Source organism: Gymnoscopelus braueri (assembly GCF_963280865.1).
Source record: "Gymnoscopelus braueri genome assembly, chromosome: 19".
NCBI lineage: Eukaryota > Metazoa > Chordata > Actinopteri > Myctophiformes > Myctophidae > Gymnoscopelus > Gymnoscopelus braueri.
The window spans coordinates 4,799,182-4,818,913 of NC_137621.1; the positions used below are offsets into that span (position 1 = coordinate 4,799,182).

The 19,732-nt window shown below is 43.6% G+C and overlaps 1 pseudogene across 1 annotated transcript in view; it reads left to right on the top strand.

The window, feature by feature from the left end:
* LOC308074163 (leucine-rich repeat and fibronectin type-III domain-containing protein 5-like) overlaps window positions 1–18,394 on the top strand; it is a 74,786-nt pseudogene extending 56,392 nt beyond the window's left edge. The window contains exons 8-9 of the transcript in view: window positions 15,291–15,564; window positions 17,261–18,394. The product of the transcript in view is annotated as a leucine-rich repeat and fibronectin type-III domain-containing protein 5-like (transcript). The remainder of the gene's footprint in view (window positions 1–15,290; window positions 15,565–17,260) is intronic.
* Window positions 18,395–19,732: the final 1,338 nt, after the last annotated feature.

Genomic DNA, 19,732 nt, shown 5'->3' on the forward strand with positions numbered 1-19,732 from the left:
TGGGTGTATCAGATGTGGTGTATCAGATGTGGTGTATCAGATGTGGGTGTATCAGATGTGGTGTATCAGATGTGGGTGTATCAGATGTGGGTGTATCAGACATCATTTGTAAAGCCTTTAGGATCTTTACTTCCTGCTAGAAGCACATGATGCACATCGGAGCGTGTCCCAATTGGTGTGTTTTTTTAACCTTTTCAATCCTGGAACACGCATACTGTGTCATTTTTAGATATCTTTTTTAAGCTATTTAACCATTATTTTGTACTTTGGGATATTCAAAAATAGCAGATATACAAGTTTGAGCTTGTAGATCTGCTATTTGCTTTTGTTTTTGTATCGTCAACATTTTTTGCAAATCTATGAATATATATTTTTTTGAAAGCGATAATTTTTAACTCAAATCTTTGCCTCTGGGGATCTACAAATGTCTTAAAGAAAATAAAAATGTAATATCAGTGGTTCTCTAACTTTTTTCATGTCAAGGACCCCCAAAATGAATGAAATGTAATTTGTCCACGGACCTCCATCCAAAAATATGTTGTTCCAGGGACCCCAGGAACCAAATATTTGGGTTAAAAATGTATAAATATATTGAAAGATTTGCACACATTTTTCACGTTTGTTTTTTTTCAGAAATCGGTGCCGCGCTACGAGCTTGTAGATCTGCTATTTTTGAATAGCCAGCCAAATACATTTTAAAGTGACACAGACGCGTTGGTTCCCGGATTAAATGGGTTAAGGTCTAAATTGGGGCAGTGGAGACCAAACCCGCCCTAGCGTGGTGGTGATTTAAAAAAACGGAAGCCCTTTCATCACACACTTCTGCTCTGCTCCATTCGTCTTTTGATGTGAAATCCATATCACACACTGCAGACCAACCACTCCGGCAAGCCGCAACAAAATAATTGGACCTCTTCTGTCCCTATCTATATATATATTTTCTTTTTTTCATTTCCTCCCGCTTATTCACTTTCCTTTTCATACTGAACTACGTTTGACTGCCTCTACTTAATTCTGTCTCATCCATTTTGCATTTGTGTCTGTCGCTTGCTGCCATGTTTCAAACCTAAAGGAACCGTTTTACGCAGTTCTGCGATTACAAACAACGCAATGTAATAGCCAGCGCCATTGCTTTTATATGCTGATGATGATGTGCAAATTGCGTTTTTACTCTTTTGCCGTACACCAGTCGGCTTAAAGGGATAGTTCACCCCAAAAAGACTTTTTTTCTAGTGATAAGTCACCACATGGAGACTTGAATTCATGGATATTTTTTTTGTTTTTGGCGCATTCCTAAGCCAATAATTTGATGACCGGCAGCGGTTGTGTCTCCTACCGGAACCGCTGGGTCATCAAAGTATTGGCTTAGGAATGTGACAAAAACTAAAGAAATGTCCGTGAATTCAAGTCTCCATGGGGTGACTAATCAATTGAAAATAAAATCGATGTCGTAATTTTGTGGGTGAACTATCCCTTTAAAGGAGCGTGTCACCCCTTTTTTGACCTTATCTTCATATAATTGGTCCTCACTAATGATCATTATAAGATGGAGCTCTGTGTGTCATAGGAGGGGCTGTGGAAAGTTCAGAATCCTGCTATCAGTCATCATCGTTAGACAGGTTTGGACATTTTAAAGGTAGGGTAAGGGATTGTCTTCGGCTAAAATGTGTTTCTGATAGTACTCATTGCTATAGAAGTGTTTGTTCAGTAAAAGGAGTCTCCATGTCTCTCCAGCTCTATATTAAACAGAAAATGCATTTTCAGTGCTCTCTCCTGATTGGCTTAAATGTTGTCAACTACCTGAACATGTACTATATTGTGTTTACTAAAGAGCTGGAGAGACCCCTGTGACCCAAAAAACGCTCTGTAGCAACGATTACTATCAGAATATAGTACTTTAACCTTTTAACAAAACAAAAACAAATAGCAAAAATTATCACTTACCCTACCTTTAAACAAGATTTATTTTTGATGTATTTTCTAATTAACACATTGAATGCCAAAAACGGTCCGGACCGTTTTTGAGGATCCAAACGAGAAGTGCCGAAAACGGTCCGGACCGTTTTTGACCCAATTCTATTTTTATACATGTGGGCCACGTGGGGCGCTAAAACGAAACTTTGACATCACCCAAGGAGTTTCTGAGAAGAAGAGGCTGGATCTGGCTCCATGTCAAAAATCCTTCCGGTCGGCGTTTTCAATGTTATCTCCTTGACTAAAAGCTTAATATCTCCATTTCTTTTTAACGTGGTGGAAACGAGCCGTTTTCGATCGGCGATCACGCTGCAATGGAGGATCGCGTTAGAAATATTATTGTTCCAGGCGTTAGTCGGGACCCTCCGCCGTCTCGCACGCACGCTTTGTTTACATGCACTTCCGCGTCGGGGCTTATACAGCACGAAACGTATAACGCAAGTGGATGGAAGAAATGCAGGCACTCAACGTATAATATTTTAATAAACCTCTGGCACCCAATGTGTTAATGCAAGTGAAATATGGCTTTTATTTCAGCATGCTAATTTTCCATGAAGAGAAAGGCTGTATAGTTTCTATTATCTTATTCCAAGCCCCTAGAACCGTGTAGGATTATTGAAGCCACATAAATCTGGTATTGCAAGACTTACGCATTTCGAACACTGCTGCGCTTGCCTCTATCGTTCGAAACGAAAGTGTGCCTGCTCTATTGGCTACAACGTTTAATTATCATGATAATTAAAAATACTTAAAACTATGTGACTAAAAACACAACAAGAGTAGGCTTATTTATGAAAATGTTCACTAAGGTAATAAAATCAAGTGTAGAGTTTGTTCCAAAACCTCCTTCACTTCAATTGAGAGTTTACTTTTTCTGCAGCACAGCAGGAGGGGAAATAGCGCCGTCTGCTGGGCCATTAATGAGAACTGCAGGGGGAAACGGCTCTTCCTTATTGGCCTCATTTTATAAACCAGATGCTTGCCACCTGGTGTAATTATACTTTGTTTTTTCTCGAGGTTAAAACCATCACAGTAAAGCTTTGTTTATCCATTAGCTTTATACATTAAAGACCAGGGGAGCTCAAGCATTGGTGTACATTTACTCAAGTACTTAAATAACATTTTGAGGTATTTTTGACTGTACTGGAGTATTTCCAATTTTCAGTACTGCTACTCCACTACATCTCAGAGATGTATTATTACAAAGCATACATTAACCACTTCAGCCCTATATATATATTTCGGCCAATTGAAAATAGCAGATCTACAAGCTCACAATGTGTCGCGACGGGACGCATAAATATTTGTATACATCCCAATATACAATAGAGAGTCGTGCGCATGCGTGGCTGTTTGTGTGTCTGCCTCTCCAAGCTGTTTGTCTGTCTGGGTCTCCAACGAGTTATCTCGCTTCACTTTCGGTTTGCATGTTGCAGTTAGGTTTCGCTTTCAATTTTCTTGTCAACACAAACACCAGTGTTGCAATGAACATCTCTGCTATCTCTGTCTCTCTCTCTAGTTTTATACATTTGAAAACATCTTGACGCGTTGTGAGCTTGTAGACCTGCTATTTTCAAACATTTTAGTACTTTTACTTTTGGTACTTTAAGTATATTTTGATGCCAATACTTTTTGTACTTTTACTCAAGTAACAGAGTATTTCTACATTGCAATATTGATACTTTTACAGTAAAACATTTGAGTACTTTTCCCACCACTAGTATAGAGCCCTGAGGGGTTTAAGTGGTTAAAGTGAAAGGAAATCTGAGTACTTGGTCCCAGCACTGATAACGATATGCAATTTTAGTTTGTCTTTTTTCTTTCCTGTCTTTGTGGCTAGCTGTTGTTTATGTGTAACGGTAACCTAGCTGTTATTATGAAGCCATTAGCATTACAAACAGACGCATTAGGAAGCTAGCTTTGTTAGCGCCACGAGCCGCTGAGGTCAAAGACATTAGGCCAGCTTTGTTTTGAAGCCAACAGACTGCTGGCAGTAAAACGCTGACAGGGCATTAAATAACCCCGTTATGGTGTTGTTTACAACACTGAGTCTGTGTGTGTGTGTGTGTGTGTGTGTGTGTGTGTGTGTGTGTGTGTGTGTGTGTGTGTGTGTGTACTGCTGCCCTGAAAACTTCTAGAAAGACAGGCTGGCAGGCAGGCTGGCAGGCTGGCTGACAGACAGACAGACAGACAGACAGACAGACAGACAGTAGAGGTAGACGCAGACAGACAGACAGACAGAAAGACAGACAGACAGACAGACAGACAGTAGAGGTAGACAGACAGACAAACAGACAGACAGTAGAGGTAGACAGACAGACAGACAGACAGACAGACAGACAGACAGTAGAGGTAGACGTAGACAGTCAGACAGACAGACAGAAAGACAGACAGACAGACAGACAGACAGACAGACAGACAGACAGACAGACAGACAGACAGACAGACAGACAGACAGACAGACAGACAGACAGACAGTAGAGGTAGACAGACAGACAGACAGACAGACAGTAGAGGTAGACAGTCAGACAAACAGACAGACAGACAGTAGAGGTAGACAGTCAGACAGACAGAAAGACAGACAGACAGACAGACAGACAGACAGACAGACATACAGACAGACAGACAGACAGACAGACAGACATACAGACAGACAGACAGTAGAGGTAGACAGTCAGACAGACAGACAGACAGACAGACAGACAGACAGACAGTAGAGGTAGACAGTCAGACAGACAGTAGAGGTAGACAGTCAGACAGACAGTAGAGGTAGACAGTCAGACAGACAGTAGAGGTAGACAGACAGACAGACAGACAGTAGAGGTAGACAGTCAGACAGACAGACAGACAGACAGACAGACAGACAGACAGACAGACAGTAGAGGTAGACAGACAGACAGACAGACAGACAGACAGACAGACAGACAGACAGACAGTAGAGGTAGACAGTCAGACAGACAGACAGACAGACAGACAGACAGTAGAGGTAGACAGTCAGACAGACAGACAGACAGACAGACAGACAGTAGAGGTAGACAGACAGACAGACAGACAGACAGACAGTAGAGGTAGACAGGCAGACAGGCAGGTATGATGGTGCTTCAGGTTGAATGTAGAATCAATCTACAGTACATCATATTGTAATGCAGACTTGCAGTTCTCAACATGAAAAACATTGCTTTCCAATGACATGCAGACAGATATTGCTGTACCGATAGAATGAGGGCTAATCCACAGACATCAATAGTCCCTCAGAGCACTGTGGACAAACCGGGGCCCTGAAGACTGTGGCCAGGTGGTAAAATGGTCAATTAATGCATTTATAAAGCACTTTATACGAAGCACTTTACACTGTGCATTACATTCACCCTTACACACACACACACACGCACGCACGCACGCACGCACGCACGCACGCACACACACACACACACACACGCACACGCACTTGCACACGCACCGACGACTGAGGAAACCATGCGAGGCATCATTTTGCTCATCAGGAGCAGTTGTTGGGTCAGTCTTGCTCAAGGACGCTTCATTCCAAAGTCAGGACCGATGTGCTGATGACTTTTCCTTGTAACTGAGTACATCTACATTGCAGGATTGATACTTTTACTTAAGTGAAACATTTGAGTACTTTTCCCACCACTACTAGTAACTAGTCCGTGCTGTTTAGTGTATTCAGGTTTAAACATCATTATTTTAACGGCTGCCTTAGGGCTGTTGTTGAAAATAGATACAGATAATTACATTTGTAAAAGCGTAATCAAGCTCATTCCACACCTGTGCAAAACAATTCAACTTTAAATTACCCGTACCATTTGTTTTCATTTGTTTTTTTTCCCTACTCTTAAACGTATGCGAGGGAAGGTAAGCCAGCAGAAGGTTACAGAGTCTTTCTCTCGCTGAGGCAGAAACACGAACAAATGCACTTGCAGCGCGAGCAGCAATTAGCTTAGTTTCAGAGATTACAATATGCAGTCGCTTTCTAAACAAGTGAGTTTTTAACCTCACGCCAACCACAATACGCCTTGTTACACACCGACTACATTATGTAAGCGCGGCATTTAGATAAGGCACATTTCTCTAGTATTTTAATATGCCCCGCCGTTCCCTTAAAGAGTGAACAGAATAAAGTATAGGGTTCATTTGTTTTATTATATATCCATGTTCACCAGTTGTGTAAAGTAGCTAAGTACATTGACTCAATTACTGTACTTAAGTACAATTTTGAGGTATTTTTACTTTACTGGAGTATTTCCAATTTTCCGTACTTTTACTTCTACTTAGATGTCTCTTATTATTACAAAACATACATTAACCACTTCAGCCCTACATATATTTCGGTCATTTGAAAATAGCCGATCTACAAGCTCACGATGCGTCGCAATGTGTTCATCAACAACAACAAAATCCTGGAAAGAAAAGGTATAGACTGAAGCCTATAAGCTTGTTACGTCCTTGTTACGTCCTTGTTACGTCCTTGTTACCTTCTGGCCGATCTACACGGTCACAACATTTTTCTGTTCTGGCCCCACAGTGGTGGAATTAACTTCCCACTGATGTCAGGACAGCAGAGTCACTGCCCATCTTTCACCGCAGGCTGAAAACCCACCTCTTCAGGAAACACTACCCTTCCTCTTTGCCTGGCCTACTTGTTGTTAACTAGTTGTACAAACTCTTGTTTTATTGTTGTATTGTTTTATTGGATCTTGTTTAGTCGATACACTTATTTGTTTTATCTCGTGCTCATTTGATTTTGCTATTTGTCTCATCTGTTTAAGAAAGTAGGTAGCTGATATATTGCACTTTTACCTTAGCGCTAGGTATACTCTTGGTTGCTTGTTTTAGCAGAAAATGCACTTAAGACTTGTGGTGATTAGTAGTTTTGTTCCCTACCTATGTTGAATGCACATATTGTAAGTCTCTTTGGATAAAAGCGTCTGCTAAATTACCGTAATGTAAAGTAATGTAATGTAATGTACGTCTACCCTTTTGTTATTTAACTTTAAAAAAAATACACCTTGTCCAAGTATTCAAACACATCATTTCATGTAACTAATTTCCACTAGACAATACACAGTTCAAAAAAACAATAATGCTAATAATAACAACAATAACATGTTTTATGACAACTAATAACAAGTTAAGTAATTTAACCAAGAATCCCAATAAGACTTGATGGTCCTTTTCCTCTATATCAGGGGTCTTCAACAGGGGGTCCGGGACCCCTAGGGGGTCCTCAGAGTTACTACAGGGGGGCCGGCAAAACCAAGCATCCCTATTCTGAGGAGAACTTTAGCCAAAAATAGCAGATCTACAAGCGCACAACACCTCGCAGCGCAAAGAGGTTTGGTGTAGGGGGAAAAAAGAGCAGACCAAGTACAGAGCGGGTCAAGTTTACTTAGTATGGACGGTGTGGTTAAAAGTCTGAAAACACACATTAACATGAATCCAACACTGATGACAGTGTCTGTCAAACAAGTCTATGAAGCCATCTATGAAATCTATGAAAAGAGATTATATTCTATACAATATATATTGGGGGTCCCTGCTTTATCTCTCTCAGCCAAGGGGTCCTTGGTCTGAAAACGTTGAAGAGCCCTGCTCTATATAGCTAACAGCCGGGCCCATTTTGGACACACAATGTTGCATCTAAACGCTCTCAACTGCCCCGCTGTATCCCCAGCCTGAAATCACCTCGTTAAGGAAGGCTCTGTGAGGTGACCAATTAGAGAGCCTCTCTGCTTCTCTGTGTGCAGCAATGGCAATATTTACTCCTTAATTAATTCCTCAGAGTCGTTAAGCAGAATGCACTCAAACTATTCAGGGAATACGAGTCACAGTCAGTGAAAGTTTAAATTAAATCACGATGTCATCATTATCTGTAGACATTCACACACACACACACACACACACACACACACACACACACACACACACACACACACACACACACACACACACACACACACACACACACACACACACACACACACACACACACACACACACAGGGGTTTCTCACAGAGCAGAGACATTAGAATTGTTTGTCACATTCTCTGGTCTGTTGACTCTAATGCACGCCTCACCGAGCACATTTCCATGGATCCTTTATGGGTCCATTTGGTTCCATCTGTACACTCTTAGAGTTAAAGCACTGAGTACGCTTTTACAGTCTATATTGGGGTCCCAAGAGCAGTGGTGTAAAGTAACTAAGTACATTTACTCAAGCACTGTACTTAAGTACAATTTTGAGGTATTTTCACTTTACTGGAGTATTTCAATTTTTTCTTTTACATCTCAGAGGCAAATATTGTACTTTTACTCCACTACAATTATTTGAAAACTTGAGTTACTAGTTACTGTGCTATCATTATATTATAAAACATACATTAACCACTTTAGCCCTATTTTATACGTAGGCTGTTTGAAAATAACAGATCTACAAGCTCACAACGTGTCGCGATGCAACGTGTTGTGAGCTTGTAGATCTGCTATTTTCAAACATTTTAGTATAATTTTAATTTTGGTACTTTAAGTAAATTTTTATACCAATACTTTTATACTTTTACATTTTGAATTCCGGTCTTTTACTTGTAACGGAGTATTTCTATATTGCAGTATTGTTACTTTTACTTAAGTACTTTTCCACCACTGCTTTTACAGTGTATATTGAGTGAGTATTCACTCTCTCTTCGCCCTCTGATTATCCTTTGTTTGAATTCACTCTATGTCACTCCAACCACCATTATGCACCTGGCACACATGTCCCACTCTCTCCATGAAAAGCTGTGGATTTCCCACTGATTTGCCCATGAATTGCCAACGGCAGACCCATTGAAATTCCCAAATGCCTCATCTGCGTCGCTAATGCATCAAACTGGGCATCTCCGAAATTAAACAGATTGAGAATCACGGAAATTAGAGGAAATCTCTACGAAGTGACCAATTATAGGCATGCGTTCATGCCCTCAGCGCTCTCTCTCTCTCTCTCTCTCTCTCTCTCTCTCTCTCTCTCTCTCTCTCTCTCTCTCTCTCTTTCTCTCTCAATATGTATTCCTTAATTAATTCCTAAGAGTCATTAAGCAGAATAGGCAAAAACTATTCAGGGAATTTGAGTCAGTAAATAAAAACTAATAAATGACATTAGCTCATTCAATCCGGGAAGGCATATCTGTCATTTTAGATGTCTTTGGCTATTAAAAAATAGCAGATACGCGCTACGAGCTTGTAGATCTGCTATTTTTTTTAAAATCGTGAACATTTGTGCACATCTTTGAATATATATATTTTTAAACATTGGTCAAACATTTTGTTCCAGGGACCCCGAGAAGCAAAGATTTGAGTTACAATTGTTCACTTAAAAATATACATAGTCAAAGATTTGCACACATTTTCAAGAGTTTTATTTTTCTTTCAAGAATAGCAGATATACAAGCTCATAGCGCGGCACTCGGTGCCGCGCTATGAGCTTGTATATCTGCTATTTTTGAATAGCCCAAAGAAATCTTAAAATGACACGGATGCGTCCCCGGATTGAATGGGGCTAAAATCATTACATTTCATAATAATCTGTAGACATTCCAACAGTGACATTCATATATTTTGTGTCAAATCATCTCCGAACTGTTGATTGTAATGGAAGCCTGACAGAGCACATTTCCATGCAAAATGGTCCATTCTTTTCTTTTTTTTTTTACCCACAAATGATCCTTTGTTATGCGGTATATAAGCGGTTAGAGCCGGGGAAGGGAAGCCACCCGGGCGGGCCTCCATTCATGGTGGATATAATGCCTTTATGGGAGCTGCCAGGATTTGAAGCTCCACAGTGGCCAGATGATGATGTGTCTTTGGCTGAGACTATTACACTAATCTATCTAACAATGCTCTGCCAAAAAACCCCACGGCCCGGGGAGCCGCTCTGTGTGTGCGTGTGCGTGTGCATGTGCGTGTGCATGTGCATGCGCATGCGCATGTGCATGCGCATGTGCATGTGCATGTGTGTGTGCTGTTCTCGATTTCAACTGAGTGGCTGTGAGATAACGGCGACGCGCAAACTTTCATTTGTTCATCAATGCATTTCTGCGATGCTTTGAGTGTGTGTGTGTGTGTGTGTGTGTGTGCGTGCACATGCTTGCGTGTGCATTCCTGCTTGCGTGTGCATTCATGCATGCGTTTGAGCGCATGTGCGCGTGCCTGTGTGTCTGTGCGCATACTATTGTGTTTGAGCGTGCTTGCGCGTGCCTTTACGGGTGTGTGTGTGTGTGTGTGTGTGTGTGTGTGTGTGTGTGTGTGTGTGTGTGTGTGTGCGTCCGTGCGCATGCATGCATGTGTTTGAGCGTGTGTGTGTGCCTGTGGCGTGTGTGTGTATAAGGGTCCATTACACTAATCTTCCTGTCTGTCTTCCCAGTGCTTGTCACTGTCTGGACCACAGCCCGTTCCCATCACTGACACACACCATCAAATTCAATTTGTGCGTGTGCATGATGTGTGCGTGTGCGATTTTGTGTGTGTGTGTGTGTGTGTGTGTGTGTGTGTGTGTGTGTGTGTGTGTGTGTGTGTGTGTGTGTGTGTGTGTGTGTGTGTGTGTGTGTGTGTGTGTGTGTGTGTGTGTGTGTGTGTGTGTGTGTGTGGTCCAGACATGAAGCAATACGTCCATATATTTTTCCAAATCTAGATTGCACATCTTAGTAAACATGTATTTGAAAGTGTCTGGGCCCCTATTGGTGTTGACATATATCCAGTATGTATTTGATCATACTTGTATTTGAACTGATTTGTGTGTGAAACTGAACGGCTCTGAACTGAACACAATGCAAAACATTCATTTCAAACCTTTGTTTATTCTCGAAGGACATTGAGGTTGCCCTCATTTTCAGTCATCGAGATGCATCACAGTATGGTTTCATTTTCATTTTCACATCAATATTCATATCAATGATAAAACAATGATAAAACAAAACAACAGAAACAAAATAAAAACAGAGACTTTTATATGTGTGTGTGTGTGTGTGTGTGTGTGTGTGTGTGTGTGTGTGTGTGTGTGTGTGTGTGTGCGTGCATATTTGGGGCTCGCTGCCATATGATAAAAACATCAAAGGTCAAAACACTCTGGGTCAAGTGATGTTCCAACACCATCCACTGAATATTCAGTGGCAGTGATTTTCTTTTTAGGTGTGTGCGCGCACACACACACACACACACACACACACACACACACACACACACACACACACACACACACAGAGCAAGGCCAATATGATAATAGGGGTGTGTGTGTGTGTGTGTGTGCGCGCGCGCTATAGTCCTAAGAGGGCACGAATAAAGCATGCGTGACATTTGCTCCCATCATTAACCCTGACACGGCAATGAGGTGGCGCAAGATCGAACTAGCAGGACTGATGGCATACGCATGTGTGTGTGTGTGTGTGTGTGTGTGTGTGTGTGTGTGTGTGTGTGTGTGTGTGTGTGTGTGTGTGTGTGTGTGTGTGTGTGTTCAAGGTTGGCTGCTATAATGATAGAAACATCAGGTGAGGCCAAATAGCCAACAGCCAGGGTCACACAACATTCAGCCAACCCTATTAGTAGTCATAGAGTTCTACACACACACACACACACACACACACACACACACACACACACACACACACACACACACACACACACACACACACACACACACACACACACACACACACACACACCTATCTTTGGATTGCTATACTTGTGAGGACATCATGATTTTATAATTATTATTATTTTAATAATTTGTCTAACTCTAACCCGCCTTTGTTTTTTCTCTCAAAATAGCAGATCTACAAGTTCACAATGTGTCACAGTGCAATGCGTTGTGAGCTTGTAGATCGGGTATATTTGGTGCACAACCCCTGGCATGGAACCCTAACCCCTAAACCCCATAAACGTCTACAGACCTGATCGGAACCCCTGAAACCTGAATGTTTTCCTGTAAGGCTAATCAAAAAAAAATAAGTTTTAACCATAAAACAACCATTTCTCCAGTGAGTGTTCTTTACAATGTGTATTTTTTCAAATTATACTATATTCTGTGGGACTTTTGTCCCTCACACGTATAGTAGTACAAGTACACACACACACACACACACACACACACACACACACACACACACACACACACACACATTCCGCAGACCCCATTTCCGTCTTGTGGTAAAGGACTCTCTGGCAGGGAGACATAGATTCAGTGGGTAACCCTTAATTGAACCCAACCTTTCGCTGGTATTGTGGTAACGACCTGGCAACCATAACGGTGTTAGTTTGGTCCTGGCAGATTGAAAGCCATGCAGGCTTCCATCTGGCTGAAGGACCCCCTGGGGGGCCTGGGGGGGTGTAGGGGGGGGCCGTGTGGGCTTCATAACGAGGACAATTCTATTAGCATTCTAATGAGGAGATCTGTGGAATGATGGACTAACAAGACACGCCAGGGACACAGAAGGACATGAAACGCTCTTCCACACAAAACAAAAAGGATAATGGATGATGGTTCTAATGTAAAACTTCAGTCACTTCCTGACTTGCGTAGGTAATGGAAATACGAGCAGTGGTGGAAAAATTACTCACATTTTTACTTAAGTTAAAGTATCGATACTGCAAAAAAGGTAAAAAACTTTTACTTAAGTTAAAGTATCGATACTGCAAAAAAGGAATACTCTGTTACAAGTAAAAGTCTGGAATTCAAAATATAATTTTTTGAATTCCTCAAAAATAACTCAAAATTGTACTTAAGTACACTACAGTACTTAGTTACTTTCCACCACTAAATACGAGTCAAATAGGACCCTGGCCAGACTGAGTAGCGAAGTGAGAAAAAGACAAACGTAGCGAACGTTGTGTGTTTGTATGTACTGTAGGTATGTTTGAACGCTCTCATCACTGACCCAATGCTATTTCCTGTTCCTAGTGACCATAAACCACAGGCTGTGTGTGGCAGTGGTGTAAAGTAACTAAGTACATTTACTAAAGTACTGTACTGTACAATTTTGAGTTTTTTTTGTTTTACTTTACTGGGGCATTTCCAATTTTCTGTACTTTTACTTCTACTCCACTACATCACTACAGCAAATGTTATACTTTTACTCCACTACAATTATTTGAAAACTTTAGTTACTTCGCCGCTATAAATTATTATATTATAAAACATACATTAACCACTTCAGCCCTATTTTATACCTAGGCTATTTGAAAATATCCGATCTACAAGCTCACAACGCGTCGCGTTGTGAGCTTGTAGATCGGATATTTTCAAACATTTTAGTACTTTTACTTTTGGTGCTTTATGTATATTTTGATGCCAATACTTTTGTACTTTTACTCAAGTAACATTTTGAACACAGGCCTTTTACTTATTAGAGTATTTCCATATTGTGGTATTTCTACTTTTACTTAAGTAAAATATCCGAGTACATCTTCCACCACTGGTATAGAGTTGTTTTCGGAGTTAAGCATATCTCTAGGTGTGTCAAAATGTACTCCTATAAATGGACTCATATACAGGTCCATTGTGTAGGATAGGAAAAAAAAAAGAAGCTTGCGTTTGTGCTTTCTTTTCATCTATATTTCCGTCCTGCCTTTGAAAAGGGATCTATTCTATACTTGTCTATACCTTTCCAATTGTCTTTTTCCTTTATTCAGCAAAAAGTAGCCGAAGTTCTGTGTGAGGAGGCGATCCAAAGGTCACCTCACAGAAAGGAATGTGTTTTCATCCTCTTTTCATTCAGTCAACGTCCCTCACTTCATTTCTCTCTCTACTACCCACAGTTACACTTTTGAATTATTCATGCTTTTTTTAGTTTTTATCTTGTTTTTGTTCAGTTTGGTGTTGGATTTCAGCAGTGGCGTAAAGTAACTAAGTACATATACTCAAGTACCGTACTTAACACATCGGGTGCCAAACACGGTCTGAACCGTGTTTGCGCAGAGTAGCGGTCCGGTGCCGAACACGGTCCAGACCGTGAAATATGTCTTTTTGTTTTTTTCGTTTTTCTCCACACGGGCGGGGCTAGAGCAGCTCTGGGAGTACCCATTGTGATCTTGAGAAGGATAGGCCAGATAGATCACCGGAAACAAACACATGGCTCCCATCCACTTCCTGTCTATTTCCTTCTTTAAAACACCTATATCTCCGAATCTGTTTCCGGTGGGGAAAACCGGTCATGCGCGATGCGCGATCCCCCCCCATTGTAACTCGCGAGTGAAATGTTATCGTTCCAGGCTGTAGCCAGGGTCATCGCGCAACATGAATGGATGTTTTTTTTTACATGGATTTGCTCCTCGTGGAGTCTAGAGCTTTAAACAGCAAAGCGCAGTCAATGGGGAGAATGCTGGCACCCAACGTAAGTTGTTATGAAAAAATGCTGGCACCCAATGTGTTAACTGTACTCAATTTTGAGATATGACGATCTCAAAAAAGATAACAAGCAAGCGCTATGAACGCTTATGTTTTATTAAAAATGTTATCTTTTTGTCTATTTTAATTTCGGAGGAAACATCTCGCTCCCTCTCTCTGTCTCTCTCGTTGACTGTGCCTTCACTCCCTAGGAATTCATTCCAGGGAATTCATTCAATTCATTCAATTCAGGGATTGCTAAAAAATCGTCGGCGGGTCTTGCTGGCGTCGCTGCTGTCCTTTGCCCCGCCTCGGACAGGTCCTGGGGTCTGGCTCAGGCTGGCAGGCGTGGTGAAATGTAGGGTCTTCTGGGTGGGTGAATCTCTTCTTGGCTGGAGGTAGCTTCATCTGGCTGTACAAATATGAGTGTGGTCAAGCACTCTCTCTGCTAAATTATACTCTACCTGCCAGGTGAATACAAAGCTATATAGACGAATCCACAGACGCGCTGCCTGTATCTGCCTGTAGGCGGCCATAGCTGCGGTGTCGCGTCCGCGGAGCATTGACACCGCAGCAATGCCTGCGCCCAGGGCAGCGCTCCGTAGATTTGTGTGTACATTTGCATGCCTATGGGAGCGACAGGTTGTCCAAGCCAATGGGCGAGCGCATCGTGTTGTGAGCTTGTAGATCTGCTATTTTCAAATATTTTTAGTACTTTTACTTGATACCAATGCTTTTGTACTTTCACTCAAGTTAACTTAATTCCAGACTTTCACTTGCCTGCCTAATCTGTAACAGAGTACTTCTACATTGCAGTATTGATATTTTCACTCAAGTAAAAACTCAGAGTCGTTTTTTCCACCACTGTCTAATAACCGTGTTTCTATCTCTCCCTTCCACCCCTCCCCCACTCCCCCTCCCCCTCCCCCACCCCGCCCTTATACAGAATGATCCCGCCCACCAGTAAGAACTTCCTGGTGAACAACCTTGCGGCGGGCATGCAGTACGACCTGTGCGTGCTGGCCATCTACGACGACGTGATCACCTCCCTGACGGCCACGCGCGTGGTGGGCTGCGTGGCGTTCACCACGGAGACGGAGTACCTGCGCTGCCACTTCATGCAGTCGCAGTTCCTGGGCGGGACCATGATCATCATCATCGGCGGGATCATCGTGGCGTCCGTGCTGGTGTTCATCATCATCCTCATGATACGATACAAGGTACTGGTTTTTTTTTTCTTCCTTCAAATCTCTTGGTCGTCGGTGGTGTCTCTCTTTAACTCTATAAACGCCATTGACTCGAAAACGCGTCAATTGCTACTTAATCCACCCCCGCCGTCGACGCGTTAGACGCATTGGATGCGTGTTCATTGTTTAATCTCTGATTGCGCTATGCTGCTTAATATTCAATGTTATTTTCGAGTTCCACCCACATCTGCATCCGGTTTCATGACCTGGGTTCCGTTTCCGGTTTTTGATTCTTTTTCCCCGGTCATTTTCGTCCAGAATAGGTAAACAAACGGTTTTTCACACAGTATAACAAACGAACGGACAGGTTCTCTTCTATAATCTATGGTCTGGGTGACGATCAGTCATCGCCGTCGTGTATCACATCGTAATTTTGGCCGATCGGACAATCTTAGGCCACGTCACATCCGTTTTGATGCATTTCACTGTTTAATCTCTCAAGAAGGGTGTCAGTGAGCCAAGGAGCTGATCAAGCTGTCATGTGCTGCTCTCTAGTGGCGGATTTGTGCTGTGTCTTTAAAAAACAGTCTGATAAATTATTTTCATGAACATTTTCAAAATAAAAAAACACGAAAATTGCTGGCAATGGGGGAGTACTTTATGAAAATACTCTGGCAGTCAAAGAGTTGTTAACGGCCTGTAGTTTCAACACTCTTTAGTCCCGGGAACGTATTTCTTGCCAGCCTGCCTTCAATACTCTTCACACAAAGACACTTCCATGCACAGAACACACTTGAAATATCTACTTCCTATGTTCTCAATATCGAAATCTAAGCCCGTGCACCAAAGGACTGACACTGAACTTTTCCTATCAAAATGCATGAATGCAGTATGAAGCAGGCCCCAATAAAGTTGCCATAGTGGACAAAATGTGTCCATTATTGTGTCCTATTGGAGTGGTTCTCAAACTTTTTCATGTCAAGGACCCCCAAATTGACACTTATTAGCCCGCAGACCTCCATTTGAAAAGATATGCCAGGGACCCCCATAAGAGAAGATTTTTTACGGCTTTAGCAGTGATTCTCAACCATTTTAATTTCAAGGACCCCCAGTTTGACATGCATTAGGCTACGGACCCCCATTTAATGGCATTTCTATCTCTGGGACCCCAATTTAGATTGTAAAATCAACGTTAATGTAACTCTGAGTTACTCAGAGTTACTCAGAGTTACAGTCCCATAAGGGTCCATTTGTTCCTAATCTATCATTTAGCTGGGGACCCCCTGGAACTCCCTCAAGGACCCCTGGGGGTCCCCGGACCCCACTTTGGGACCCAATGTCCTATTGGACCTATAGCACACAACAAACGCTTTTGTTGTCACGGTCTTGTGGCCCCCGACTTCAAGTCATTTTATAATCGTGGCCCCCTGCCTAATCTAGTTGAACATCCTCTGATCTACAAGCTCACAATGTCTCACGCTGTGAGGCGTTGTGGGCTACAAGGGATCGGCTATTTTCGGCAAAGAGGACAAAAGGAGCAGACCAAGTACCGTGGGTAAAAGTGGTCAGCTGACTGAAAGCACAACGCTACACATGGACAGTACTGTCCAAAAGTCTATGAAACAGTCGTTATGAAATCTATGAAAAAGTTTAATCTGCAACACAATGCAACACAATTTTATACAATATGTAGTGGGGGTCTCTCTCTCTCTCCCTCTCTCTCTCTCAGGTGTGTAACTCGGGCGACGGCGACAAAGGCGGCGGTGGGGGCGTGTCCTTGTCGATGACCAACGTTCACTCCCAGACCAACGGGCAGCAGAGTGGAGGATGCAGCGTGACGCCCAGCTCCTCCAAGCACGGCTCCATCGGCCTGGACACGCTCTCCTCGGGAGGAGGAGGAGGAGGAGGAGGAAAGAAGCGGAGCGGAGCAGGTGGAGCTGGGGCATCAGGAGGAGGAGGAGGAGGAGGAGGAGGAGGCCGGGGGCAGGACACCGGGACGCTCTCGTCCGACACGTCGCTGCCCGACTGCTCCACGTCCACGTCGGTCCTGAGCCAGGGCGGCGCTTGGGGCGGGGGCCCGGCCAGTCCCACCACCACCACCACCACCCTGGGGGGCCACATCATGGGGGGGGGCGCCGGGGAGCGGGACAAAGGGGGAGGAGAGCAGAGAGGAGGAGGAGGCGGAGCCGGTGACAGAAGCTCGCTGTTGGCGGACCAGCAGGGTCTGATGGGCGGAGTCGGAGGGGAGCAGCGCCCCGCCGCCAGCGGCTCGCTGCCCAAGCCCAAGAGGAAGCCGGCGCCCGGCAAGCCCCCCCAAGGCTCCTCCTCCTCCTCTGCCGGTGGTGGTCCGCCAGGCGCCGCTTCCCCCGCCGGCGCGACCCCCGAGAACCTCCTCATGCCCCTGGAGAACCTCAACCTCAACACCAACCGCAACAACTCCACCTCCCTCAACCAGCCTCCTCCTCCTCCTCCTCCGCCCTTCGTCTTCTACGGCCCCTCCCCGAGCCCCCTGACCTCGCTGCGGGTCAAAGACACCCCCGTCCTTCGCCGCGGAGGCAACCCCCGCTCCTCCTCCGCCAAGTACCAGACTCTCCCCGCGGAGGAGGGAGGAGCGAGGGGCGGCGGCCAGGCCTCCCGGAGGTTCTCGCTGAGCGAGGGAGCGGGAGGAGGCTCGACGAAGACTCTCTACTCCTCCTCCTCCTCGCCTCACACGGCGGCAGGAGGGGGGGCGGGGCCCAAATTGGGGCGCATGATGCGGAACAAACGGAGCCAATCGATGAGCGGCATGCTCATCCCTAAAGACGGGGGAGGAGACTCTGACAAAGGCGCCGGCACTGATTGGATCCTGGAAAGCACAGTTTAAAAGAAGAGAAAAAAAAGAAAAAAAGGACACGCCCGATTGTGTTTTACCTTTTTGTTTGTTAGCGTTTTTAGGTGTGTGTGTGTGCGTGTGTGTGTGTGTGTGCGTGCGTGCGTGCGTGTGTGCGTGCGTGTGTTTTTACATGTGTTTCGGGAGGACTTTACAGTATGTTTGCGTGAGTTCCTCTCAAAAAGTCCTGTTGTATTGAATTGCGCGGCCAGTGTCACACACACCTCTATAAGCTTACACACTGTGTAAGCTTATAGATTTACTAGTTTAGCTGCACAACACTGTGTGGCACACAACCAAGTATACATCTGACTTCAGTTGACTTCAGTTTACCGGTCGAACGCCTGAGAATAGTATAACTATAATGTGTGGGTGTGTGTGTGAATAGTATAACTATAATGTGTGGGTGTGTGTGTGTGTGTGTGTGTGTGTGTGTGTGTGTGCGCGCGTGTGTGTGCGCGCACATCTCTTAAATTTCTACTATAATTTATTCTTCTTTCTTTTTTCTCAGCAGTTGTTTTTAAGTTCAGTTGACGTAGGTTTTTTTGTTTTGTTTGTTTTCACCTCAACCAACGGTTGTACTCCATTGTTTTGCAGTCATTCAGTCAGTGGATGCTTGCCTTGTAGGTGTCTCTTGTTTGTGTCCACCATTATAGCACAAAAGACCAAGGGGTCTCCCACGGGACAATGCAGGGGCCACATCCACACACACACAACACGACCCCTCGAAAATACCACACATAACACGACCCCTCGAAAATACCACGACAAAAAGGCAATTGTTACATGAAAAAAAAAAAAAAAAAACTGAGAAAGTACACCATTCCTCCGTTTAACACACAAACACACGTTACAAACGTGCGTCCCCCCCCCCCCCCTCCTACAGTGGCAAGAGAACAGCATTTGGTGCCTTTCTTTTGCCCTCACATTCTTTCAGACCTTCTTTTCTGCCCAGACTCGTTTTAACCGGATTACAGGACCGTATTACCGCGAAGAAGAAAATGGATTTGGAGATGGAGGAAAGGAAAAACCCCAAGAAACAGAGAGATTTCACACATAGCCTTTCTTACCTAATGAGAGAAAATGACGACAAAAAAAAAGACATTTGATAACGTATAGACAGAGAAACTGAAGGTGTACGTACTACACAACAACAAAAACAACAAAGACTCTTTACTGGACCTCTTATGAAATTGATATTTTTTAAAGGAAGATAAAAAAAAAAGAGAGAACATAAAAAAAAAAAACATCTGAGCTTTTCACTGACGTTGCTCTGAGATGGCCTTTGAAGGAAAGGCTCCTGGGAAAGCTTCTGTACAGAAAAAGACAACA